Genomic DNA, 27,443 nt, shown 5'->3' with positions numbered 1-27,443 from the left:
GGAGGTACATATGCCTCAGAATAATCGACAATTTGCTACTCAAAGGGCAGCATTTACCCAAAGAAAAATTTCAGAAGGTTTAAGAATATATTTAATATAAATATATAAATATATATATATGTCTTAAACTATTTAAACACACATCAAGGTCAATAAATGTAAAATTCAAACCTCTACCTGTTCCGTTGAAGCAAAACTTGTGCCAATAGAACTAGTTTTTCCCCGTGGTAGCTCCATATTGAAATCAAGGCTACAAATGAAAAAAAAGTATAAATAAGTGTTAATATTAGCATTTTCCATCTTTACTGAATTATAACAATAAAATACGTTTTTTGTAAAGTTTAAAAACTCACCTTGCATTTTACCTTAATTTAATGAAAATAAAACAGGATAAACTTTATTAATGTAAATACTAAAATACTTAAGTCACCATAGGATAAATAAAATCACTAAATTTGAAATGTTTTAGTTGAGTCTAACAGCAACCTATATATATGGTAACCTTATGATAGAAAAGCTAATAAAAAAACTGAGTAATGATGAAGTATTCTGAATAAAAGTACAGAAATAGACATCCAATGTATTAGATTCATTGACAATTATGTGGTCTCTTACTATCAAGAAAATTCAATCTACTGCAAAAGGATGAAACTAGATCCTAGCTAGATAAAACCAGATCTGTATCTAACATCCAAATTTCAAGTTTAGTATTTAGTTTCTAGCATCAGAAGGAATCATTGCTTGCATTCAACCATATAACTGATTTTCCCAAAACTTAAGTCAATTTGCTCAAGATAAACCTAGTAGTAGAGATGGGATTTCAATTCAGGTTTGTCTGCCTCCAAGGCCCATTATACTACTCCCCCTAGGGCATGAACCAGTCTTTCTGACTGTGTATGTCAACTCCAGTTTTAAAACACTAAATGAAATATAGTAATGGTAACAGCTATTATGAAAATTTTATTTTAAAGGTAAAGACTTTGTTTAAAAGAATTTTATTAATAGGTAAGGAATCACTAACTCCAACAGCAATATTTAAACATCAGGAAAGGATTGACATCAATATTGATAATCAGTGATTCTACCAGCTTTGACTGCTTCAGCCACACGCATTATTCATATAGGCAAGCACTCTTGATTTTACCACCCCCACCTTAGAAATGACTGAAAACATTTTTGACTGTCACAAATACTGACACGTAATGGGTAGAGACAAGTTATACAACTAAATGTCTTACGGTACACAGGACCAAACTAAACAAACAAACAAAACCTCATTACCATGGACTTGGAGCCCTGGTGGGACAGTTGGTTAATCAGTTGGCTGCTACGAGAAAGATCAGCAGTTCAAACCTGCCAGCTGCTTCAAGCCAGAAAGATGATTTTGCCTCTTTAAAGATTATAGCTTCAGAAACCTTATGGAGCAATTCTACTCTGTCTTATAGGTTCCTTGTGAGTTGCAATTCACTGATAACAGTGGATTTCTGGCTCATAAAGATCCTGTGGGACAGATTAAAATGGATCTAGTGGATTTCTAAAACTGTCACTCTTTATTGAAGCAAACTGTCTCATCTTTCTCCCAAAGAACAGCTGGTGGAATCTAACCACACACCTTTCTGCTAGCAGCCAGACTGCTTAATCCACTGTGCCCTGAGGGTTCCTGAATGTTCAGGATAGTACTCTCTCCTGAATAAACCAACTTGAATGTTAATAGTGTCAAATTAGAGTCTACAAAATATTTTTTAAATTATCTACTAGTCTTGATCTCCACTAAGGGTGAGCAAGGGTACAATGTGGCAACATTCATTTTAGAAGACCACTCTCAATGTATTTTGGGGCTCAAATAGTTTTATGCAGCTATTAGTTGAACCAGAAACAAGTCCTTAGCCTCTTACTGGTAAAGTAAGAGTCTCTCACACACAATGCCTTGGTCTCTGGTGGAATATTAAATATCATGATCAATCCATCCCTTGCAAACATGAAAGAACTGAAATAGCACAACTCATATCAAACACCATATTTTTTCCAAAACAGATTCACGAAAGTGTTTGTTATTTACATATATATGTTCCATAATGCTGCAATGTGTGTGTCATTTGAATTCTTTGAACATTTTGCACATATTGTTCAGCTAACAGTAATCAAAATACACATACGACTCAACGGCATGATTATAACAATTATTTGGATGATCTTTTAAAAATATATAAAAATTTTAAAAATATATAAATTTTGTTTGAACATAATAGGTATTCAGATAATATTTAAACACACTTGCCTCCCTTGACAACCCTCTACCATTTCTTGTTATCCCACACTAAATAAATATATCTTCAATGATTTTGAAGAAAATAGAAAAACACAACTTCTGTAAAGATGGAAAAATTTTTTGTCACACTGTAATTTAAACTATCTAGACATTCAATCACTACAACCCAAAGAAACTGAATAACTTCTTACCCAGCTTCATCTGCCATTTCTTGAAGCAGGTTATACACTTGGTTCTAGAATAATAAAATAACACACTGTATTTCAACAGCAATTGCTACTTGTTTTTTTCCTCCTCTGGCTTTAAGAATGTGGACCACCCCATTACTGTGTAACCTACAGTGTAACCCCTTCCTGTGACATATGTCTTTACCTGTAGTTGGTGGGCATGCATGCCCTCAAAAGGTATATAGGCCTGGGTCAGCAATATAGATCTCTCTCTGGCTCCCCTCTCTTCCCGCTCTCCTCTCCCGTCCTTTCTCCCTCCACGTGGACCACCAAGCAGGGCTGAGGTGAGCAATGCTACCATGTAATGTGTCTGACTGCATTATTGTAATATCTCTCATGCTCTCGATGACTTTAATATAATACTTATATATCTCAAAAAAAATGTGGCTCTTACATTTTTAAAAACAAAACCTTTTCAAAAAGATATTATTACCACTAGAGGGAGCTGCATTATTTGAGGATTTGATTTTCTCTGAACAATAATAAATCCATAAATAATGAAGTTTATGTGAAAAATATTAGCAGTGAAATCCACATATAATTTGAGTTTGTGAAATATATTTCTTTTTTTTTTTTTGAAATATATTTCTAAAGTAAACCAACAACCAACCCACTACTATTGGGTAGGTCCTAACTCAAAGCAACCTATAGGCCCGGCAAAGTTAAACTGCTCTCTAGGGTTTCTGCTGCCGTAAGTGTTCACAGGAGTAAATGGCTGCAGTCTTGGAAACACACAGGGGCTCTTCTACTCTGTCCTATAGGGTTACCAGGAGTTGGAATCAACTCAATTGCAGTGAATTTGGTTTGGAATATATTTAAATTTTGATTGGAATAATTATAATTGTTGTTTTTTTTCTGAAGGCTGATGCAACTTTAACTGTTGTACAACAATTCAATATAGAAATACACTATTTTATTCATCTACTATATTTCTAGACAGACTTAAAAGTCCTAATTTATTCCAATTGTATACACTGGTGTAATGGATATTCCGGTGTATACGTATTTATTTTACACATGCGCTAAGGCTGCTTTGGAATAAATTTGGAACTGGAAGTAAAATGCTATATGTTATATGCTTTTTCAGAATCTTTGATATATTCTACAAATATTTATTGTGATTCTACTTCATGCGAGGTACCGTTTTAAGAAAGAAACTATGAAAATATCTACCCTTGTTAAGTTTATATTCTACTATGTGCACAAGAGAGGGGGACAAATAAAGTAAATGACATTATATAGTATATTCAAAGGTGGTATGTGTTATGAAGAAAAATAAAGCAGGGAAGGTAGGAAGTATGAGGCACACTGGGTATACTACTGATGCAATTTTAAGAAGAATTACAAAAAGAGGTCTCACCGGAAAAGAAATGACATTTGAAGAAAGAACTAAATGAGGTAAAGCACTAAACAGCGAGGGTTTGTGGAGGAAGGGTATTTAAGGCACAGGAAACTGCAAGTGGAATGGCTTTGAGGCAGAAATGTACTTGGTATGTTTGAGAAAATTGCAAGGAGGCCAAAAGACTGAATATAGTGATGGGCAGTAATAGGAGATATGGTCTGAGAAGTACAGTAAGGCAGATCTTTAAAAACTTCATATGTCACAGTAAATAATTTTTTTTTCTGAGAAAGCTATGGAGCTACTAGAAGATTTTGAGCACAGAGAATTCATACCTGACTTGTTTGAACAAGATTGTTCTAGTTATTCTATGGAAAATGAAATTGTAGCTATTTCCAAATTGATTTTTCCAAGTGAATATGCCCGTTTAAATTATCCTTATTCACTAGCAAGGATGAATATTTGAAGGTCCAATCAGATCCCTTATCATCTCTGTTGAAAGTTTTGGTTGACGTTTTATGGAAAATATCTTGTATATATTTGAATGTCTCTAGAACCTAGTAAAACATCTGAAACAGAAGGGCTTAGAAATGTTGGTTAACAAATCTCATGTTTTTGGAGCTTTTAAAGGGAACATAGAAAAATGCACTGCTACCAAGTCAATTCCAACTCACAGCAATCCTATAGAGGGTTTCTGAGACTAAAACCTTTATAAGAACAGACAGATTCATCTTTCTCCCAAGGAGCAACTGGTGGATTTGAATTACCAACCTTAAGTTTAGTAGCCCAATGTTTACCCCACAGCACCTAAAAGGAGGTTTCTGAAACTGCAAATCTTTTCAGGAACAGACAGCCTCACATATTCCCTGTGGAGTGGCTTGTGAGTTTGAATTCTAAACCTTGTAGTTAGCAGTCCATTGCCTAACCCAGAGCACAAGGACTACTAAACTTAAGTGTTTCTAAAGTCACCTCAGCATCATTTGAAATACTTGAATAAGAATCAGAAAATCTAGGACAGTGATTTTTTAACTTAATACATATATCACCTGGGGATCATATTAAAATGCATATTTTGATTCAACAGACATGTGGGTCGAGCAAGAAATTCTGTATTCCTAATTCCCAAATGAGAGAACTACTTCTGATTCTTGGACAATACTTTGAGAAGCATGGTCTCTAAGAGAAGTATAAAAAATATGTCTAAATTTATATTCAATATAAAACCTATCAGGTTCATCTTAACTTTAAACCTTGACAAACAAAAAGTTTATTTTCTTGACTCTTTGTACACAGTTCCCTGCTGTAAAATTTGGGTGAAGTGTTGTTGATTTCTTCCTAATCTTTCGTAAAAGTTTGATTTTTTTCCCATATGGATAAGGTGTTAGGGTCAAGAAGAAGAGTGATAATGTAAGATAGTGTCCATTTGTAGAGACTCAAAACTCATCTGTAGACAAGTGGACATCCCCTCACAGAAGGGTCACAAGGAAGGGATGAGTCAGCCAGGGCAATGAAACACACAATAGTCCTCTGGTTCCCTGAGGCTTCCTCACCCTACACTATCATGACCCAAGTCCTGACTTTCACTCCAGTCTACACCGGACCATGTACACTGGTACAGATAAGAGCTCACTGCACACAGAATCCAGGTCAGATAAACCCCTCAGGAACAGAAATCGGAGTAGCTATACCAAGAAGATAGGGGAAAGGTGGGGAGAGGGAGGGAGGAAGGGGGAACCGATCACAATGATCTATACATAACCATACAGCCCCCCTCCCCAGGGAGAGATATGAAAATAAGAATAATTTATATAATTTATCAAGGGAGCTGTAAAAAGAGCTGATACTTACAGCTCAAAGAACAAGTAAATGTTTAGAATATGATGGCAACATATGTACATATACGGTTGATACAATTAATGGACAAAATGTTATAAGAGCTGTAAAAGCCCCCAATAAAATTATCTTTAAAACAATAATTAATTTAAAATATTGTCCATTTGAATATTTAAGTTTAGCAGCATTTCTTCTAGCTCATGTTACAACAATTAAAATTTCAGTTTCCTATGTAGCAGATCTCTGTTCAAGTCCTAGTTATCTGAAAAATAACTGTAGGTAGGTATCAGAATATTTATACAAAGATGAATTAGCTGAGCCTTAGGATAATACTAACTTGACTCTGTGAGTCTCCAGTACAATGCTTTCATCATTAAAGACAATTGTTAGCCTGGTGAACCCAAGTTCTATATTTCATAGACATATGATCTAGTCTAATTTCTGGAATTTTAAACTAAGCCAGAGAATGTATTTTGACAATGCCTCCTCAAGAACCCAGGGGCAGTGAAGTAACTTTCTATAGGAATTTTCACAATGTTGTTTGTTTAGCATTGCCGAAATTATTTAGATTCATAGAACTATCATATTTTGAAGTAGTTATTCAAAGTAGAGAATCTATTCTTACTTGTGGTGTTATTAGGGTTGTAGTGAAACTCATTTGTTGTGGTTGAACATCCAGCATTTCAAACTGGTGTTCAAATTTGACCATCAAGGCAGAAATCTGTAAAAAGATATATGGAATTAAGAAAAATTTATGAAAGCATGCTATATGAACATCAACAATAATATCATTATTGTGACTTACCTTTTCTAGTTTCATACTCCTCAATGTGGCATTCAGAGACTTAACTACACCTGCCATGGACTTTGTTGCCTACCTGAAACATAAAAAGAGATTTGGCATCCTATAATATAAGCAATCACAAAATTTCTGGAGCCTTTGAAAAATGTATTACTTACCTATCACCTTTTGTGAAAAATAAAACTACATTACGAGGGGATACCCTCCAAAACGGAAACAAAAGCTGCACTGGAGCATTTTCCCCACTAGGCAATCACCGAGCAATTCACTCGGAGTTAGTGCACCCTGTGGCGTCACCTGGGAGGGCTCTCTCTGGTCACAGAGAATTTTTTCGTAAAATCCGTTTCACTCGAACCTTGTTTTTTTTTTTGGTGATGGCTGACTTAAGAGAACAGCGTGCAACTGTGAAATTGTGTTTCCTGCTCAGGAAAAACGCCGCAGAAACTGTTGTGATGTTGAAAAAGCTTACAAGGACAGTGCTAAGGGGACAACAAGTGCATGAGTGTTTTTCTCATTTCAAAAAAAGTGAAATGTAGATTGATGACAAACTGTCTGAATGTCCGTCAACTTCCCAAACAGACCAAAATGTTGACGGCAGTGCCTTTGGAGTTCATTCCACCAGATCAGACTGTTAATCAAGCTTTCTATTTAGAGGCTCTGAACCGATTGCATAACAAAAAATGCCTGATTTGTGGCAGACAGGGCACTGGTTTTGCCACCACGACAGGGCACCTGCTCACGCAGTCATCCCAGTGTGTCAGTTTTGGGTGAAAAACAGCACGCCTCTCTTGTCCCATGCATGTTACTCACCTGACCTCGATACTTGAGACTTTTCTTTGTTTCTGTGAATGAAGAGGGACAAGAAAGGACAGCGATTTTATGACATAGAAGAAGTAAAGAAAAAACAGGAGAGGTGCTGTCAGCAATTCAAACAGATGAGTTTGAAAAATGTTTCCAGGAATGGAATCACAGATTTGACAAATATTAAGTTTAATGGAGAGTTCTTTGAAGGTGATAAGGTTGTTTGTAACAAAAATTTAAATACATAGCTTTGAAAAAAATTCCTGTTTGGTGGGGGCGGGGGTGCCCCTAGTATTTGTTTCTCTTCAAAGCAGTCGGAGACAACTAATTAGACCTTAGCTAAAAAAAAAAAAATCACTACTAAATCATTTCTCTCACCAAACACTTTGACCATGTTGTTCCCTGCTCATGAAGGCCTTTACCATAGCCTGTAGCATCTTGCAATAGATTTCTATTTCATCAACTTTTAATATTTTAATTAAACTTAAACAAGAGTTTCTATCATTTAAAGAAATTAAGACTTAACCTTGCTCATTGTTACTGCAGTTTGAACTCTGGCTGCCACAGCATCAACCCTAGTACTCCTTCTGAGGAAATGAATTACTTGGCTTTTCTAGCAGATTACATTTTTGGCATGTATTCTTGCAACTTTTGTATTGCTCCTTTGAAGAGCCTATTTTGAATAGAGTCAAAGTAAACAACGGTGAAGACAAAGCAAAAGTAAATACTGGCAAATACAAAGAGCAAGGATATAGATATTTTAAAAGAGCAAAACATCCAAAAATTAATCTATAATTGGTAAGAACTTTTAAAATTAGCTTTTTAGGAAAGAATCACTTGCAAAACTGTTAGAAGAAGAATTTACACTTACTTAGTTTTTTAATGTTATAACTAGAAAATATATGCTCATTAGTTTTTAAAGAAAATCAAGCATAAAGATAAAAGTGGTAAACAATAATTGCTCATGTGACTGAGCGATTATCACTGTTACCATTGTAGTGCACAGTATATTAAATATAAGTTATTTCAATATAAACATTTATTTTAAAAGTAAGTACGTACAGTCTTAAAAACTATCACCTAATATAAAAATACCTTCAGTCAATAAACAAACAGATACATCATAATTTCTAATGGCTGGTTGTGTTATATATTATTTCTAGTTGTATATAATGACACTGAGATTGACAAGGAGATGCCGGAAATTCAGACCGGATTCAGAAAGGGCATGGAACAAGATTGCTAATATTAGATGGAACTTGGTTGAAAACAGAGAATACTAGAAAGATTTTTACTTGTGTTTTATTAACTATACAAAGGCATTGTACTGTGTAGACCACAAAAAAACTACAGATAATGTTGAGAAGAATGGTAATTCCAGGACACTTCATTTCATTCATACAGAACCTGTACATGGACCAAGAAACAGTCATTCAGACAGAACATGGAAATACTGAATGGTTTAAAGTCAAGAAAAGTGTGAATCAGAATTGTATCATCTCACCATACCTATTAAATCTGTACACTAAGAAAATAATTTTAGAGGCTAGACTATATGAAAGAGAACCAGATATCAGGATTGGAGGAAGGTTTATTAACAACCTGTTATATGCAGATGGCACAACCTTGCTTGCTGAAAGCAAGGAGGACTTGAAGCACTTGCTGAAGATCAAGACTACAGTCTTCAGTATGGATTAAAACTAAAAGTAAAGAAAACTGAAATCCTCATAATTAGAATACAGACAATATAAGAGAAAAGACTGAAGTTGTCAGGATTCTGGCTTGCTTGGATCCACAATCAATACTCATGGAAAAAAGTAGTTAAGAGATCAAAACACAAGTTTTCTTAGACAAATCTGCTGCACAATACCTCTTTAAAGTACAAGAATATAACTTTGAGGTCTAAGATGTGCCTGACCCAAGTTAAGGTGCTTTTCATTGCCTCATATGCATGTGAATTTTGGGCACTGAATAAAGAAAACTGAAGCAGAATTGATGCATTTGAACCCTGGTGCTAGAGAAGAATATTCAAAGTGCCATGAACTGCTAAAAGAACAAACCCATCTGCCTTGGAAGAAGGAATGCTAGAGTACTCCTTAGAGGCAAGGATGGCAAGACTTCAGACATACCTACTTTGGACATATTGTCAGGAGAGACCAGTCCCTGGTGAAGGGCACCATGTGTGGTAAAGTAGAGGGGTAGAGAAAAAGAGGCAGGTCCTCAGAAAGATGAATCGACATCATGGCTACAACAATAAGTACAAACATAAGGACAATTGTGAGGATGGCACAGGAGCAGACATTATGTAATCATAACGTTACTTTGGGCCAGAACTAACTTAGTGGTAACTAACAACAACGGGCTTATAGCACCTACAAATAGAAGTAGTTTTACTTATGTATTACCAATATGAAGGTCTTTTATTTCCCTTTCTAGGCTTGGTGCTTTGGTTAGGAATTCCAAAGCAATGTTGAATATGAATGTTGATAAAGGGCATCTTTGATGGAATGTTTTAATTCTCTCTCCATTTAGACTAATGCTGACTGTTGGTGTTACATATATGCTCTAATTTTCTTGAGGGATGTCCCTTCTATTCCTATTTTGATAAGCATTTTAAGCAGAAATACTGTTGGATTTTGTCAAATAAATTTCTATATAAATTGGTATGTTAGTCTGGGTTGACTACAGAAACAAATTCATAGACCCTCATATGTGTATAAGAGCTTTATATAAAAGAGCAATTTATATTGAGAAAACACCCCAGCCCTGTCCAGATCAAGTCCATAAGTACGATATTAGCCCATACATCCGACTCACACAACAGGCCAGAGGGTGGAAAGTCCTGTAGATCCAGTGGCAGAGGAAGCATGGCAGTGCTATCAGGGGTCTCCACATGGCTCCAACAGCTCCAGGACTCTAACTCCATCAGCATAACTCCATATGTCTTGTCAGCAGGAAGACAAAGCACAGAGAAGGTGTCTGGCCTCCATTGAGCTATTTATGTCCATAGTGCCTCCAAATTAGGTCATCAAGCTGTGATCTGATTGACAGGCTAGACTCCACCCCTTTACTCTTACTAGTCTCAAGTTGACATCAGATTATGTAACTACAATTGGCATAATCATGTGGTTGCTTTCCTTTTTTAATTTATGTGGTTGCTTTTCTAATGTTGAGCAATCCTAGCATACTTGGTATAAATGCCACTTAGTTATGATGCATTTTTAAATATGAAGTTACTGATTAGTAGCTGAGATTTTGTTGAAAACTCATGTCTATGTTCATTAGAGATAAATGGTCTATAGATTTTATTTTTACTGGTATATTTACCTGATTTTGGTATCAAAATTATCCTTGCTTCATAGAATGAGTTTGAGAGTATTCTATATTTTTCCTATATTTTGGATCGGTTTGTGTGTTGGTGTCCATTTTTCTTTGAATGTCTGGCACAATTAGTCAATTAAGTCATCTGGGACAGGACTTGCTTCTCTTAGGAGCAAATGACTTGATCAATTATTTCTTTTGTGATCAATTTGTTTATATTTTATGTCCCAGTCTGTGTTTAAGTAGTGTGGTGGTTACATAATCTGGTGTTAGCATATTTCGAATTCTTATATGACATTGAGATTTTTGCCTTTCATGAAAGTGACATGTCTGTATTATTCAAGTTTCAGTTAGATAATTTACTTATGAAAAACAAGTCTGAGTCCATATATTAGGAGCCCTGGTGGCATTGTGATTACCAATTAGGGTAACCTGCAACCAGCAAGGTTAGCAATGGGAAGAACCAGCCATTCCAAAAGAAAGAGACTAGACTTTCTACTCCCATAAAGAGTTACTGTCTCAGAAACCCACAGGGGCAGTTCCACTCTGTCCTACAGGGTCACCGTGAGCTGGCATTGACTCAATGGCAGTGAAAGTTTTATACTCCAAGAAAAACATATGGATTACATATAAATAAACCAAACAATCAAGTTTCCTTCTATAGATTAAGGCAAGTTAATCATTTCTTTATGTTATATATTAGACTGTTGATAACAGTACCATTAAGTCAAATTATAAATTTAATTCATTGCCATCGAGTGAATTCCAACTCATACCGACTGTACAGTGCAAGATAGAACTATCTCTGTGGGTTTCCTAGGCTATAAATCTTTATAGGGGCAGAACGCCTCATCTTTCTCTGATGGAGCACCTGGTGATTTCAAACTGCTGACCTCGAGAATAGCTGATGAACTCATAACCCACTCTACCACCACCAGGTTCCCTCAAATCTGATTACAGTCACCCATAACTATTGGGTTACTGGAAACCATACAAGGTAGGCTTCTAATCAAATCAAACTCATTGTCCTCAAGCGTATTCTGACTCATCACCTGCATTCCTAATAGGGAAGAAAAACACTTTTATAATCATCGCAAATCCTTCCAAACTTCCTGGCAAAAGTACTATCACTTTATACCATCTGTTCTCATATATTGAACATTTTATAATTTAGTGATCATTTCCATATAGTTTTCTCTCTCCAACAGATTTAAATCACTTGGTATGACTATAATCACATGTTCTTCAATAGTTACAATTAGGGTTAAAATTTTATCTTCTGACTCCTAGTTCATTGCTCCTTTATGATGCTGCTTAAGAAATATATAAGGACCCCTGGTGGTGTAGGTTACATATTGGGCTGTTAAAGGCAAGGTTAGCAGTGCAAAACTGCCAGCCACTCCATGGGAGGAAGATTGGGGTTTCTATTCTCATAGCTACAGTCTCAGAAACTCACAGCGGTAGTTCTACCCTGTCCTATAGGGCCGCCATGAGTTAGCATCAACTTGATGGCAATGAGTTTGGCTTAAGAAATATGTGTCATACACATACATAGGTTATGCTTTATATTGTAGTGATAATGGGCATTTTAGTCATTCACTCTGTGCAAGGAATGACCTACCTGCACCTCTGAAACATTGTTGACTTGGTTTACTTTGGCCAGTCCAGCAATATGTTAACATTTTCTCAGTGTGACTTCTGTAATTTAATCCTTGCACCAAATATTACAGATTACAAAATAATGAAATAAAATCTTTAGCAAGAGCTACCAAACTATCACGATTACCTACATTTTGCCAGGGTTCATTCGCTTGGAAGAGTCCAATGCCAACTCCTAAAAGTCGGAGGAATTAAAACCGCACAGATCTTGTGATGGTATTTCGATTGTGAAAACAATTTAATCCTTCTCAGATTCAAATTCGAGCCTTCACACAGCTTAGTTCCAAATCCCAACCTCTATTTTCATACATAGAGGAGCAACTATCAATTTTGTAATTTTAGGAACAATAATATAACCCTCTTCATGGGTTAAATTAGATCAGTAACAGTTTATGCACAAAGATACTTCGTTTGGAAAGCAGCATGTTAAGCACTTTACTTCCACTCAGAAAAACTGCAGCTCAACAATTTACCTTCGTGTTGCATTTAAAACCTACACCTCTGCCTCAACAAGCCCCCTCCCCACCCCTGCTCCGGAGGCAAAACTCTCCCCATGAGCCCTAATTCTAAGGCGGCAGTGGCTACCCAAAAAATGCTGTCTACAAAACTGCAACAGTGCCAGCGGCTGCATCCCACAACAGAACCAAATACTTCACCATCAGGCGCCTCTAAGAGCCCCGGTCCTTGCCCCTCACCCGTCGCTAGGCACTAACAGCACCTTTTCTGAAGGGAACGGTTAGTCTCCATATTCCCACAACTTCTCTGGTTTTCTGGGGAGGCGACAGCCAGGGGTAGCGGCACTCAGAGTCCCACACAGGTCCCAGACAGAGGACCAGTTCCGCACGTTTGTTTGGAAGCACACTTCCACCTAAGCCACCTCCCCCACGCCCGCCCTGTGTGGCGCCTTTTGGCGCCGAATGGGCGGAGCTTAGCTGTGCTAGGGGCGGGGCTTAGCTGTGCTTGGGGCGGGGCTTGGGGCGGAGCCAAAATGGCCGCTTGAGGAGAGGTAGTTGCGCTGGATTCGCTAGGGGGCGGTAGTGGGCTGGCGGCAAAAGATTACGCCCCTCCCCCCAGCGACAGTCACAGGCACCTAGTGGAACCTCGGCCTCTCAGCAGTGTTCGCTCAGCAGTGTTCGTCACCGCCAGCTGTTCTAGTTCTTTCCTTTGTCGCCCTCTGAACTCTAAAGCTTCCGTCCACCTCAGATGTTTGCCCTACTATCCTTGACCGCTCATCTCTGGTCTCAGAGTTTAAATCTTGACGGCAGGAGGCGAAAGGTATAGCTTGGGAAGTACTTTGTTATTATTAACATATAAAATAAAAACCTAAGAGGCTCTGGTAATTTTGAATTGGGAGACTCGGTTGAGGGTTTGACAAAAATCACGACCTTTAACGTTTAAGGCTAAACTAAAACTTGAGGTAAAGTTGTTTCGAAATATATATACCTATTGTATTATTATAATTTTTGCGATGTCTGGTTTAAGACGAAAAATGTAAAATCTTAAGTATAACGGTGAGGAGGGAGGTTATCGAAAGAGTAAAGAGTTGGCATTTTGTAAGTGACTTAAGTTTTCTAAAAGCGATTCACTAGATGTCAATCCTTAATGGAGGCAAAATCGCTTTTCAAAACTTGAAAATTCCAGTGAATGGCTAAGATATACTTATTTGAAAACAGTGAGCTATCATAATTATATTTTCTTACTGAGGTATTCAGGAAGTTTGGGTTTACATTGGCTTCATCTTCAAATTTTCAATGTGGAGGGTGAGGATACTGAGTATGTAATTAAATAAGCAATCTTTAGGATTGTTTCTTATTTAACAAGAAAAGCATTCTAAAAGTTCTGGTTTTAACCTTTTTTAAGTTGAGGATTGGTAGGTGTCAGACTTTATAAGTTTTTATTGTTTGAATACAGGAACCCTGGTGGTTTAATGGTTCAAGCGCTCAGCTGCAATCTCAAAGGAGGTTGGTGGTTGGAGTTAACAGGAGATAGATGTAGCTGGCAGTCAGCTTCCATAATGTTTACAAAGCTGGCACCTCTGTGAGGTAGTTTTACACTGTCATATAGAGCTGCAGCTAAGGGACCCCTGGTGGCGTAGTGGCTGTGCTTCGGGCTGCTAACCACCAAGGGCTTAAAGGGTAGAAAGCCCAGGTTTTCTACTCCGGTAAAGAGTTACAGTTGAAAATAATAATCTACAACTTATCACGGGTTTATGAGGGAGGATGGGTGGGGGAGGGAGGGGGGGAAATGGGGAGCTGATATCAGGGGCCAAGTAGGAAGAAAAATACTTTGAAAATGATGATGGCGGCATATGTGCAAATGTGCTTGACACAATGGATGAATGTATAAATTGTGAAGAGAGATGTAAGAGCCCCCAGTAAAAGTATTTAATTTAAAAAAAGAGTTAGAGTTACTGAACAGAGGGTCCTATACGGTCTCTCTGTGAGTCAGAATTGACTTGATGACAGTGAGTTTGGTTGCTATGATTTGGAATCAACTCTCGTGCAGTGGGTGGGTAATGCTTGAATACGAGGTTCTGAGGCGGTACCATGTGAGAAACACGTTCATAGATGTAAATGTAAAAAAAATTCCTTTATATATGTTTGAGATTAAATATTTATAGAGACAGATAAAATTTAACAAAAATTAGCAGATTTCATCGTGATGTTCATGGTTTTATCACTTAACATACTGGATACACAGCTATATTTCACTATTTAAAACCTTTTTCTTTTGGGTATAATTGTAAAAATATTTAAGATGGCCTCAGTAATAATTTTCCTAAATGCTTAATATTTGCTAATAAACTCTTGAAATAGATCCATATATAGACCTGCACTGAAACTTAAAATTTTGTTTTATATAAATGGTAAGTCCTTAGAGTTATGCTTAAATAACCTATAAGCCTTTATTTAAAGTATTTCAAAGTGTTTTGAATATTGTAGAACTTCTTATGAGAGGGGGATCCCTATTACCTCTCAGTAGTTTAATACTAAAATCTAAAAATATGAACTCCAGTTGGGGAGTTCATCATTGATGATTTTGATGACACCATTGATTTGCTGATGGCAAATCCATAACTTATATCTTTGATTTACAAGCCACTTAAAAGATTAAGAAATTGTTTTTACTTCTATGAGTTTTGAACCATTTTTTACTCTGAAAATTGCTCATATTTTTTCTTCTTATTTCTGAAAGATATATTTAGAAATATTTTCTTGATTTTAGGCCCAGTAATCGAACAATAAAGTATATGTATATTCAGTTATATCTGCTGCTTTTGAATACAAAAATTGAAATCTGTTAACATCATATACTTCCGTAATTACAGAAAACACAGAAAGTAAGTATTTAATAAGACTTTAGTTTCTTTTTAAAAATATTGAATACATACAAAATAATATTTATAAAATATGTGTACAAAGTAAAGAAAAGCAATACAGCAAACACTTCTGACCTGTGACTCAGTTAAAGGGGAAAAAAAGATAATTTCATCTATTGTCCTTTATATACCCATTCTCAATCACATTTCTTTCAAGCATGGTTTAGAAACAACCATTGTCTTAAATTTGTGTATTTTCCTGTGTTCTGTAAATAATCTTGTGTTAGTATTTACATCTATAAACCGTATCTACTTTTGTTTTTAGTGTTTTTTAACTTGTTCTAAATGGAATTATACTTCTCTTCAGTGACTGGATTTTGTATCTCATCATGCTGTATTTCATCTATGCTATTGCCTGTAGTCATGCTTTATTTATTTTCACTGCTGTATTCTACTACACAAATATGTCATAAGTTTTCATCTTTTCTCCTGACAACTTGGTTTACTTTCATGTTCACATAGCCACCAAGAATATATTAGTGTTATATTAACACATTTATTGTCAATAATTTATTTTATTTCTGTTTATATGTCAAGATGAAATCTGAACATTCTCATTATATCACAGCAATAATTAACATTAGCCATGTTAATATCAAATGCAATCATTAAAAATATAATGTGATTCTCTTTTCTTGGGCATAATAATTTATTCATTGTTTTTTGCACTCTATATATCTTATTGGTTTTTTTCTTGGCTTTGTTTTTACCTCAGATTTAAAAATATCTTCTACCCTGTTTAATCCAATTAGGCAATTAACCTTCTCTTTTCATTCTTAGAACCTCACTATAATGATGCAAATGATAGATGTAGGATCTACCTTATTAACTAGTTAACTCTAAATATGAAGCTTTAATTGGCATAACAGCAGTTGCATATTAATAAACTCAAATAGAGTAAATTTCACCTATGAATACCTAGATGGATTTGTTTGAAAGTATCTGTAAAATTTTGACTGGGGTAATTGAGATGTAAAGAATCAATACATCATCTAAAGTTAACTTAGGAGATGACAATTATGTTAAAATTTGACATGAGCAAAGGTAACATGGTACATTTAAATAACTACTCCAGTAATTCGAGTTATTTGTAAGTTTTCAAAATTTGTACAATCCAGTATGTTATAAAGCATAAACATTTTAGTTATAAAGTAAAATACTTGAAGTTGAGACTCTAAATTGGTTCATTTGAGAGTTTTCATTTTGATTGCTTTGTAATAACATTTTTCTGATCTTTTAGGAATTTTTTCAAGATTATTAGAAAATTAATTGGTGGTTATAGTTCAATTTTCATTGAAGTAGTGAAAAGGGTTTACATTGGAAATGCTGTTGGAGCAATACTATGTCGCATTTCTCAAACTTTGGTATATTTCTTAAAAACTACTGCTGGCTGGGCCTCATCTCTAGACTTTGATAAGTTTGTTGTGTAATAGAAGTGAACATTGTAATGTTGTAGAGGAATATAAACTTTATTGCACAAAATGGCTTAGTTTTTATTTAATACTTTAATATTTTTAGGTAGCCTAGGAAGGCCAAACCATCCTCTTTTTACCAGTTAAAAACCAAAGCTCAATCGGCTATGATTTTCTCAAGCAAGATAGGAACAATTGGAATGAGTTATAGGAGTTATCAATCTAAGTCTCCTTGATTACTAATCTAGCACTTTTGAAAATATAAAGCTGGTTGACCACAATTAAGTACACCTCTGCTGTTTGCTTGAAGTAATCACAATTAAGAACACTTCTGCTGTTTGTTTTCTATAGCTTAGTGGCCCATTTAGTATAAGTGAAATGAGAAACTAAGAGTTTCCAAAAAGCTTTCTGTTGACAATAGGATGCATTCCTTCCCTAGTCAGGCAAAGATCACTTTGCTCCTTTCATTGTTCTCTTATTTTAGATTTCATTTGTAAAGTAGTGTAACTTAGACTTTTTCAAATAGCACACTAAAGGAATTAGGGCTACAGAAGGGATAAAACATTTTTTAGCTACAGCAAATAGAAATAGAATGGGGAACAAAACTATTTAAAGAGTAATGAATGTGAGTAGTTACCATAAGTGACCTAAACATTTATCTTATTTATAATTAGGAAATGAAAAAGGAGCAAAAAGGGACAAATTGAGAGGCTAAATCTAGGACTTAGAAAAATAGTGAAAATTTTACATATTTGTTATTTATGTAAGGGATAATTCTGATATCTATCATTATTTTAGAAAGGAAATAGTAATTAAAACAACAGATATCTAGAACATTTTGGTTTTAACAACACTTGAGTCTTTAAAGTTACCTTTACTGGGAAATCTTTTCAAAAGTTGAATAAACAGAGTGATACTTTTTCTTTACATTAGCTGAATTGATTGATTGTTAAAGGTGGCATGGTGGGAAAGATTAATGCATTCACCACTACTAGATTTTTCCACTTTGAGATGATTCCAAATTAGTTCTAGTAGTTGTTTGATTCAGAGAGTCTTAATACAGGAATAAGTGTAGAGAAAAACGTGTAATATTTTTGTTCCTAATCTCTGTTATTTCACTCCCTAGGAACTGTTTGAAGAAAACTGTTAAGGCACGGAAAACAAAACAGAAACGGAAATAACAGCCTTTTATCAAAAGGGAAGCTGAAGGCAAGTTAAAATTTATTTTTAAACTCATTTTTTTAGTTTTAATTCTAATTAGAAAATAGATATAGTTCCAAGAAACATTCTGTAACTATATCTATACTCTCTCCAGCATTATTGCACATATTCCCTGCTTTCTTGCTTGCTTTAGCAGGTGACCTCTCCATGCTAAAGCCAAACTTGTTATTTGTGTCAGTGGACCCTAACCCCGTCACCAGCAATTGTACTCTCTGTATCATTCCGACTTGCAACATGTTATTATTTCTATCATCAAAATGGAGGAAGATAAAAAAGCCCTCTCATGGCTCTAATTTCCCATTTTAGCTATTACCCTGCTATCTATTTTTTGTTTGTTTGCTTTTGTTTTTATTAAAAGTTTTATTGGGACACAATCCAAACATCATACAATTCCAATAGTTCATTGTATTAAGAAGAGTTGTACAATCATTACCACGATCAGTTTTAAAACATTTTCTTCTTTCTTGTACTCCTTGTTATTAGCTCCCCATTTCTCCCCAAGTCTCCTGCTATACCCCCAATGAGCCATTAATTCAGTATTGTCTCTATAGATTCAACCATCCTGGATTTCATATAGTAAAAAAAAAGTGTTGACAAAGCTAACAATAACAAAATAAAACTGATAAAACCTTAGCTGAAAAGAAAACAGAAAATATTAAAAACTAAAATAACTCTAAAACGGATCAAAAGGGAGATCAAATCATAAGGTGTTAAATTTTACACTAACTACATCTGCCATAATCCACTTTCCAATGCACTCTGTATGATAACAAAGTTATTCATATCCCTGATCTATGTTCAGAGACTCAATCAATTTGAATTCTCCCATCACATCATCATCATCATCATCATCATCATCATCATCATTATTATTATTATTATTATTAAACTGATAGAACTTGTCATTGGGTCAAAAGAGGGATCAAATGAGATGTTACATTTTAACCTGGCTATATCTACTATAATTATCTCCACAATATTCCGTCAGATAACAAGGCTATTCACATTCCTAGGACTATGGTCAGAGGAAAATCACTGGAAGCTTAATCTATGTGTGGGTCCTGCAAATGGATTTTGGGCTTTCACTGTCATCCATAGCCCACTGAAAATAAAGTGCTCACAATTTAAGCTCTAATACCCTTTTCTACTTTGGATTGGGTTATATTATTTACAGCCCTTGATCACACAGGCTGATGTGCTTCTTCCACGTGAACTTAGTTGACATCTCACTAAGATAGCTGCTTCTTTGAAAACAAGCATCTAAGGTTCCAGATGCTATTTTTTCTGATAGCCGGGCACCATGTAGTTTTATCACCACATTTTATTGTAGCTCCTTTTTCTTTTCTTTTGTCAAGTTTGCTAGTGGTCTGCCAATTTTGTTATTTAAAAAGAACCAACTTGTCTTTTTCATTTTTCCATTGTTTTTCTGTTTTCCAGATCATTTATTTTTGCTCTAATTTTTATTATCTCTATTTCCCCCCTGTTTTTTGATAGTTTGTACTGCTGTCCTTGTTCTAATTGTTGGAGGTGTTGTGCTAAAGTGTTGATAATGGTTTTCTCCTCTTTTTTTAAATGTGTGTATTGATCGCTCTAAATTGTCCTCTAATAATGACTTTTGCTGTGTCGAGTTTATTTTAGTGTGTTGTGTTGTCATTCTCATTTGTTTCAAGGAACTTATTGATTTCATCTACAATTTGGGCTAATACCCAGCGTTTAAAAAATAGTGTGTTGTTGAGTCTCCATGTGTTTGCCTTTGTGTTCTTGTTCATTCTATTGTTGATTTCCAGTTTTAAAGCATTGTAATCTCAGAAGATGGTTTGTATGGGTTCTATGTCTTTGAATTTGCAAAGGCTTTCTTTGTGAACTTGCATGTGGCCTTTTTAAAAAAAAAATATGCCTTTAGTTCCTGCTGACCTATCTTTCCATGAGAATGGTACTTTGAAGTCTTCCACAATTATTGTGCATCTGGTGGTTTCTCTTTTCATCTCTGACAATTTGATTGATGTATTTCAAGGGTTTTTCATTGTAGATGTGTATGCTCGTTATGACAACATGTTCTTCGTCTATCACTCCTTTGATTATTATGTAGTATCCATTCTTGTCTCTCGTTGTGTCGTTTACTTTTAATTCTATTTTATTGAAGATTGTGTTAGACCAGGTTGACTAGAGAAACAAATCCAGAGACACTCATATGTGTTTAAGAGAGAGCTTTATATAGACTATTGAATATGGTATAAAATGCCTTTTATTTGCACCCAATTTGTAGAAGGCTATGGAGAACAGTGGGTGCCCCAAATCCATTTTCTGACTAAGCCTCTGGCAGATCCCCTCTAGCCACAAGCGAGGGACTTGAACAGCTTTGCTATTAGATAGACATTATTAAAAACTTGATTATGGTGGATCCAACCATGGTATAATATGATGCTTGGTCAATTGACCTCCCCCTTGACCCAACCTGAATTTGCTGTAGGATCAAGTATTTCTCACTTGTTCCATGACAGAAACTTCTTCTCTGACTTTTTAAATATCGATAATGGTCTTTTCTTTCTTACACTATATTTGTATTTTTGTCTTTATATTATTAATATTATTATTTTCTTTATGCTATTTTGTTTTGGTTTTGGTTTCTCAGTTTTTGAAGCACAAAAGAGTAGATGCATAGAGTAAATAACTAATGCAATGGTTTATTGGGGATATGGACAGTGGTTGGAGTTTGTGAAGGGTGAGGGGGTTTGGGGAGCAAACAGAAAATATGGGAGAGGGGAAGGAGCATTGCAACTAATTGTGATTGTGTACATACAACCCCTTTTAAAAGTGATTTACTCATGGAAGTGTATTTTATGTGACTACCATGTCAAGAAAAATACTTTTAAAAAAAGAAGAAGAAAGAAACCAAACTGTACCAATGGTCACCATGGATGAGGAGAACGAGTCTTTCCTTGGGGGCCATTGAGTTCATGTTAATGGTGGTGGAACAATTTGGAAAAGGATATCAGAAATAGTTGTCCAACATGAAATGTATAGTCAATGGCACTGAGTTATACATGTAGAAGTTGTATAATTGGACAATGTTTTATGTACATTTTGCCATAATTAGAAAAAATAATTACCTGAATAACAATGAGTACAAGGAAGAAGAAAATGCTCTAGAATTGACTGTGGTTATAATTGTACAACTCTTCCTGATATGATTGAATGATTGTATTGTATGACATGTGGATGAAGTGCTGATAAAACTGTTAAATGACTTTTATTGCACTATAATTCAGTCAGAAGGATGGATTAGCTATAATGCAAGATTAGTATATCAGTCACAAGTCCACAAATTTAAATTGCTAATTTTATTTGTATGGACACATGCTGGAAAACTTGTTATATACTTTCATCCTTATGAACTTTACCATTTTAAAGACCATTTTTAGTCAGCTGAGGTATACTGCAAGTTGATATATCTACATATGTAGATCTTTTATAAGACTGATACTGGGTAAGACATGATGATATGAAGAAAATATACAGATATGCAGTACTTAACATCCACGATATATTCGGTAAAATAAGAAATTATTTTATTTGGACATTGTGAAATGCTATACTAAAATCTTATGGGAGCCAACTTCTGGTCTTCTTCACCACTGCTTCCATTGCAGCAGCTGCTGCTATAGCTACTGGCAGTGGCCAAAGGAATAGTTGTTGGCAGTGGCAGAAGCTGAGAGGGTAGTGGCATGGAGAGATCAAGAAAAAGCTAATGAGGAGAGAGTAGAGCACTAATAACCTTGCCTACTGTTCTACCTGCCTGAACAGCAGGAACAACTTGGACCCACTGTAGCCCCTGCAACTTTACTTACCTGTCCTGACAAAGCCCAAGTTCCTATGCCCAGAGCCATCCCTTTGTCTCACCTGCCTGTATCCTAATTGTGGGTCAGTGCTGCAAGATTTTAGATTTAGGTTCTTTAAAACCATTAGGTGAAAATAATAAACAAATATAGAGCTCCTTTTTCCTTTTAAAAAACAACGGTCATTGCACTAAATTAAATGGATGCTTAGTAACACCTACTTGTATTTATGTATTGTTTGATCCACCATAAAACTAGAATCAAATAGATATTCAATTGGATGGATTCTGGGAAGAATGAAATGAATTAACTGGAAAAAGAAGGAGAACTATGGAAAGCCAATCCCATGGGTCTCCTTGACCCAAGTATAGCAACTTTACTCAAATTGTATTTTTCAGACTTCATAGAAATTTTCATTGATATGATTATTTTGACCAAAGCATAGCTGAAATTTTGTATTCACCCAAGAAAGGTTTAAATTTTTATTTCACAAATGATTCCGGACTTTGTTTATCTCGGTTTCCTAGAAACAAAGCAGTGAATGTCTATGGTAACTGAATTCTATTACCCAACGGCTAAGTCCCCTCATAAGCTGAGGTGTAACCACACTATGAAATGACCCCCAACTACATAATAATAATCTATTTCCTCTTGTTTCAGATTCAATCATTCGGAAAATAAATGTTTCAATACTTCAGACCCATCTCACTGAATTTTCAATAACTGAAGGTAAGATACAAAGTTGGAGAGTCACAAATTTATCAGTTGAGGGGGAATAAAAGGTCTTGTTTGACTTTGTTAAGACCATATATGAAGTTGTTGTGAATTAAATCTTTCTTTTTTTTTCCTACTTGTCTCCCAAATATAAAATCAGACAGACAGTTTTGTCAGTCTTTTGTTATTCTGGGAATTTCTGTGGCACTGGAATGGAACCCGTCAGCAGTGGAGTCTGGTAACAGGTTACAAACAGTGCAGAACCTTTCTTTTTTGTTTTATTTCAACCTTCAGCCTGGCTTATGAGCAAGGTAGAAAAGATCACTTTGAAACTTTCCTTTGGTAATTACATTAATAAGTAAAATATAATTTTAATAACCAGTTTGACTTTGAAGAAGAGATAGTAAAATGATTATGAACCTACATATATTTGGCAAGAATATTATCTATTATTGTGTAACTTTTTCTTATGTTTAAACTAGTAGTACTTCTCTAAAGCAGGTCCTTTATCCTGTCTTTTGATTATTAGTTTTTCTTCAGTTTTTTTCTTTTACTAATTCCCACAGTCATCAATATTACAACGCTTCTGAATACTTTTAATGTCATACTTGACCAAGAAAACTCAACCTATTTTCTATATTTTAGAGTCAGAATAGAATCTATTAGAAATTTTAAAATTCAATATAATTAAGCTAATACTTAATTAGTAGACATATTGTACAGAGAGGCATGCCAGCATGAGTTAATTAATCCTCTGACATCATATATTTTGTGATATTTACTAGAAGTCTATCAATTCTGACAAGTGCCATCCAGAAAGTTGCTGTCGAACATTCAGAGTGGTCCCAAAACTGAGTTAGCCCCTAGTAAAACTTTGGTAAGTATATAAAATGTTAATTTATATATATATATATGCCATACCTCTCAATTAGCTTATAAATTTTTAATAGGACTGTGCCATTTTTCCCCTTAGGTTTTGATCTCTGAACCCAACAGAATTTCTTTAAAATAATTGAAAATATTTAAATGCTAATTAGGCTTTGTTTTTACTTCTCAAAATTAGGTATATTTTTTCATTTAGAGAGTTGGCTTCATAACTCATTATTTCTGTGATTTGGAAAAATATGAAAATATTTTAAGAATAAGAGGTTTAAACCAAATTTATTATATAAAAGAAGCCAAAATCGTAGTTTACTTTTGACAACTAAAGTATAACTATTAAAATCCCCTTTCTTCTTAAGTGAATATTTTTAAAGTTGAAAATCTCCTCTAATACAAATAGTGTCATTATGTATTTTTCCTTAAGTGAGCATACCTAAAGTTGAAAATGACGTCTTTCAAGAGCAGATGAGTGTGACTGAGAAAGTTTATCCATAAGGAACCCAAATCATTAAAGCCCTATTATACTACCTATAATTAGGCCATCAACTTTTTAAATGTTATGCACAGTGTATCATAAAAACGATGATGCTACAATGAGACCAAATTATTACTAAAGAATTTAATGGTCAGAAAGATAATGAGATGATATAAAATTGTAGATAAAATTTATATTGTTATTCCTTTTAATAATATTTAATTAATTAAATTATTAGAATTCAAATGGATGGGTGATCAACTACAACATAGCTCTAATAGAAACATACAGCAAGATCCAATTCAGGCATTTGACTCAAAAGAAATGTCATTTTGGTTTAAGTTCAACAGGAAAACTATTTGGTAGTTTGAATAATTTAGTTTAGAAAATTGATAATATTGATTTTTGTTTAAGTTGTATGTGATTTAAAGCGAAATTTTAGTGTAAACAAAAATAATTTTGGATTTGGTCTAAACTAGAAGCAAAGTTTCAATAAATTATTTTTTGCAACACCATACTAAAAATCCATCAATTCTTCTGTGGTTTTCTTAAACTTGCACATGTATACACGATTGAAAATACCATCATTTGCATCAGGTACATGTTTGTCCTCAAAGTGACATCTTTGCTCTTTAACACTTTAAAGGGCTCTTTTGTGTTAGATTTGTTCAATACTATACATCATTTGATTTCTTGACAGCTACTTCAATGAGCATGGAACAAAGTAAAATGAAATCTTTGACAACATCCATCTTCTCCTTTCTCAATTTATCATAATGTTGGCTACTAGTTTAATTGATAAATAGTTCTACTAGGATATGCCCTCTTGTGTTGTTAGCTGCTATTCATTCAATTCCACTATACTGTAACCTAAAATGTGGCATGAATTAACTATTCATTTAATAGGCATTTAATTTTTTATATACCTGAATAGCATATGATTTGCGTAGTATTTACCCATTACAATGGGGTAATGATTTCTAGGTATGTATTCTTACTGTGTAGTGCTTCCTTAGTGTCTGAGGAAAAATTAGCCTTCTTTATGTAATTGAAATGTATTCTGGTTTGATCAGTTTAGGATTCAAGTTAACTACTAAAGTTGTTCAGTTTTATTGAAATGTATCTGCATAGTTGTTTAGCCATTTAATGTGTGGTTACTCTGAGTTTTTTAGCACTTCTGTGGAATTATCTCTCTTCATTTTGTGTTGTGTTTTCTCAGGTTGAAATTATTTTTGGACGAGACTTTTATTCAGTTTATGTCTGTGTGGAATTACATAAAAATTTATAGTATTATGTGACCATGAAAATTAAGTCTTTATGATATGTATTTAGCATTTCTTTTTATTATTATTAAAAAATTATTTTATTGGGGGCTCTTACAGCTCTTACAACAATCCATACATCAATTGTATCAAGCATATGGCAACATATGTTGCCATCATTATTTTCTAAACATTTACTTTCCCTTGAGCTTTTAGTATCAGCTCTTTTTTTCCTTCCCTCCCTCCCCACCCTAGTGACCCCTTGATAAAGTATAAATTATTATTATTTTCGTATCTTACACTGACCACTGTCTCCCTTCCCCCATGGTTTCTGTTGCTTGTCCGCCTGGTGATGGTGGTGGTTATGTGTCCATCATTGCACTCGGTTCCCTCATCCTCCTCTCCTCTCCCCATCCTTCCCCTACCCTCCTGGTATCACTACTCCCATTCCTGTTCCTGGATTCCGTGTGTCATGAGCTCTTATATCTTATGTGTACCTATGTGCATGCTCCAGTCTAGATCACAGTGAAAGGGAGGACTGGGGTCATGATAGTGGGGAGTGAGGAAGCCTCAAGGAACCAGATGACTAGTGTGTGTTTCTTTGGTGCCATACTGCACCCTGGTTGCCTCATCCCTTCCTTGTGACCCTTCTGTGAGGGCATGTCCCATTGTCTACAGATGGTTTGGGGGTCTCTGCTCCAAGCCCCCCTCATTCTCCACAACATATATATTTTTTCATTTGTTTTGAGTCTTCTGATGCCTGTTACCTGATCCTGTTGACATCTCATGATCACCCAGGCTGGTGTGCTTCTTCCATGTGGGCTTCTTGCTTCTCAATTAGATGGCTGCTTGTTTATCTTCAAGTCTTTAAGACTCCAGACATTATATCTTTTGATAGCTGGGTATCATCTGCTTTCTTCACCACATTTGCTTATGCACCCATTTGTCTTCAGTGATTGTGCTGGGAGAGTGAGCATCACAGAATGCCAGCTTGTTAGAACAAAGTACTCTTGCATTGCCAATTAGAATACTGGCATTCTGGTTCCTTTACAGGCTTAGAAAATTATTGTTAATGAAAATTCTGAAATATCATGAATTTTGATATACAATTGTTTGACTTTATAATATACTAATTGTGTACTTTCCTAGTATATGACATTAAATTAGAAAATATTGACTAGAAAGGCCATGAATCCTGTTACATTAACATTCTTAACATAAACTGGGTCATGGTAGTAATTTTCTAAAAATGCATTCATGTTAGCAAATAATTTATAAATGTTTTTCCTTTAGTGCTAAGAATTTTATAATGTTAACATTCATTTCTAAGCTTTTCTACCTCCAGTGACTTAGAAAAGAATATAATTTTACATTTTTGTTAACAATAATAATTTAGGAAATCTAATACGTTTTATTTGATGAATCATATATTTTAGTGTTCATTCATTCATTGAACATGCTACAAAGTTGAACAAACTATTCTTTTTGAAACATTCTCCTCTTTTAGTTTCTATGATAGCATCATTTTGCTTTACTTCTGTTTGCTCATTTCTTTGTCTCTTTTGTTAGCTTCGTCTTGTTCATTTGCCCTCTGAATGTGGAGTATCTAAAGGTTCTGTGTGATTCCTCTTCTCCCTCTAAATTCTCTTCCATTATCAGTTCTTCAATTCCCTTTACTAGCAAAAGATATAGCGTCTGGGGTTTTAAAGGCTTGCAGGTTAACAAGCAGTCATCTAGCTCAGAAGCTACAAAGCTCACATGGAAGAAACACATCAGCCTGTGTGCCCATGAGGTGTAGAAGGGACCAGGTATCAGTCATCAAAGAACAAAAAAATCATATCAGTGGGTGCCCACCTGCCTGATATGATCACTGAAGACACATGAGTGCATAAGCAAATGTGGTGAAGAAAGCTGATGGTGCCCAGCTATCCAAAGATATAGCATCTGGGGTCTTAAAGGCTTGAAGATAAACAAGTGGCCATCTAGCTCAGAGGCAACAAAGCCCACATGG

General features: G+C 35.0%; 1 protein-coding gene, 1 non-coding gene and 1 pseudogene across 2 annotated transcripts in view; 1 reads left to right on the top strand and 2 right to left on the bottom strand.

Annotated features, from left to right (window-relative positions):
* Positions 1-165: 165 nt before the first annotated feature.
* LOC101660826 lies at positions 166-22,150 on the bottom strand (annotated as a pseudogene).
* Positions 22,151-22,757: 607 nt separating this feature from the next.
* The window catches only part of TENT5D (terminal nucleotidyltransferase 5D), a 36,899-nt gene continuing 32,213 nt past the window's right edge, over positions 22,758-27,443 (top strand). Inside the window, exons 1-2 of the mRNA XM_004714137.2 lie at positions 22,758-22,828; positions 23,599-23,690. The gene's annotated coding sequence lies outside the window, so the exon portion shown is untranslated. The remainder of the gene's footprint in view (positions 22,829-23,598; positions 23,691-27,443) is intronic.
* On the bottom strand, positions 22,949-23,074 carry LOC115872038. The gene has a single exon (XR_004047614.1). It is a non-coding gene; the product is annotated as a small nucleolar RNA SNORA54 (small nucleolar RNA).

This window comes from Echinops telfairi, unplaced genomic scaffold (assembly GCF_000313985.2).
Source record: "Echinops telfairi isolate 266 unplaced genomic scaffold, ASM31398v2 ScPeMD7_7419;HRSCAF=8457, whole genome shotgun sequence".
Lineage (NCBI taxonomy): Eukaryota > Metazoa > Chordata > Mammalia > Afrosoricida > Tenrecidae > Echinops > Echinops telfairi.
This window is presented reverse-complemented; position numbering and strand designations above follow the sequence as displayed.